This window comes from Cebus imitator, unplaced genomic scaffold (genome assembly GCF_001604975.1).
Source record: "Cebus imitator isolate Cc_AM_T3 unplaced genomic scaffold, Cebus_imitator-1.0 Scaffold929, whole genome shotgun sequence".
Lineage (NCBI taxonomy): Eukaryota > Metazoa > Chordata > Mammalia > Primates > Cebidae > Cebus > Cebus imitator.
The window spans coordinates 11,036-13,183 of NW_016108244.1; positions in this window are offsets into that span (position 1 = coordinate 11,036).

Below are 2,148 nucleotides of genomic sequence, written 5' to 3' on the forward strand. Positions count from 1 at the left end.
TGCATTAAAGAGCAAGATGGCAGATGAGCAGGAAGGAACCTCAAGCACATCCGAGACGTTCCACCCACGGAACCTCACCATGGATACCCTTGTGCTCACAGGCCTGGCCTCCCCTCAAAACACAGTCAGTAATTGGAGATCAGAGGCCACACTCATCACAGCAGAGGGACAGGACCAGCTGTGACGGGGTCCTTCTGTGATGCCCACTGCATCCCCAGCTGTGTGAAGCGACTCAGCTGCCAGGTCTCACAGAAGATCATCGTGCACTGAAACCACGTGAGGAAAATGGTAAGTTCTCCGTGTGCCCATCAGCAGCAACTCGCAGATTCACCTCTGTCCTTCACCCCTTCTCCATGAAACAGCTTTATAGAGCTTTACTTGGACCTATTTTTCTATTTATTTTTATTTTACTAACTATTGAAAAGACATATATTGTGTGTATGTGTGATTTTGTCTCTATCGGTCAGTATAATCCTGGTTAAATTTCTACTATTATTATTGCCAACAGCATTTAGTTTTTTTAAGCTTTTCAATTCCCGAGGATATTGATCAGGGTCTTTCTGTCTTGTGAGACAGAAAACAAATCCCAACTGTGCAGGAGGAAAGAGAAAGCATTGATACCAAGGCCTGAGACACTCCCAGGCTTAGCTTGCTTGGTATACAGCTACATCTACAGTTTCAGGTGCCCTCCTGTGACTCTCTCTCTCTCCTTCCCAACTTTGGCTCCATGTTTAGCTCCAAGAACCACAGACATAACAGCATCACTGACTCCTCCCAAGGATTCCAGCTAACCTACCCTTACTCTACAGCAGCAGCACTGGATTCTCTGGAACCTCCAACTCTAACTAAAGCAAAAACCACTCCTGCCCCCTCAAACTAAAGTAAGAACCACTCCTGTCCTGGTACTCAACTGCACGGTCCTCAAACTAAAGAAAGAACTGCTCCTGCCCAAGTCTGAGGCTCCGCAGCCCTCAAACTAAAATAAGCACTGCTCCTGCCCAGGTACCCAGCTGTGCAGCCCTAAAACTAAAGAAAGAACCATTGTTGCACAAGTCCCTAGCTGCCCAGCCCTCAAAATAAACTAAGAACCCTCCTGCCCAAATCCCAAGCTGTGCAGCCCTCATACTAAAGTACTCCTACTACTCCTACCCAGGTACCCAGCTGCAGCCACAAACCTAAGGCAAGAAACGTACCTGCACAGAACCCCATCTGCATGGACTAAAGTAAAACCCCTCCTGCCCAGGTCAGCAGCTGTGCAGCCCTCAAACAACACAAAGAACTGTTCCTGCCCAGGTCGGCAACTGTGAGGACCTCAAACAACACAAAGAACTGCTCCTGCCCAGGTGCGCGGCTGTCAGGTCCTCTAAAGTAAGAACTGCTCCTGCCCAGGTCCATAGCTGTGTGGCCTCAAAGTAACGCAGGAACTGTTCCTGCCCAGGTCCACAGCTGTGTGACACTGAAACTAAAGAACTCCTCCTGTACAGATCACCAGCTGGGTGGTGCTCACAAGGCAAAAAGAACTGCTCCTGCTCAGGTCCACAGTTGTGTGACCCTCAAACAACAAAAAGAACTGCTCCTGCCCAGATATCAAGCTGCCCAGACCTCAAACAACAAAAAGAACTGCTCTTGCCCAGGTCCACAGCTTCTTTGCGACCCTCAAACAACAAAAACAGCAGCTCCTGCTTACATCCACAGCTGTGCGGCCCTCAAACAACAAAAAGAACTGCTCCTGCCCAGGTTCACAGCTGTCCGCCCCTCAAACTACGAAAAGAACTGTTCATGCCCAGGTCCACAGCTGTGCGGCCCTCAAACAACAAAAGAAATTATCCTGCCCAGGTCCACATCTGTGCAGTCCTCAAACAGCAAAAAGAACTGCTCCTGCCCAGGTCCACAGCTGTCCGGCCCTCAAACAGCAAAAAGAACTGCTCCTGCCCAGGTCCACAGCTGTGTGGCCCTCAAACAACAAAAAGAACTGCTCCTGCCCAGGTCCACAGCTGTCCGGCCCTCAAACAGCAAAAAGAACTGCTCCTGCCCAGGTCCACAGCTGTCCGGCCCTCAAACAGCAAAAAGAACTGCTCCTGCCCAGGTACACAGCTGTCCGGCCCTCAAACAGCAAAAAGAACTGCTCCTGCCCAGGTCCACAGCTGT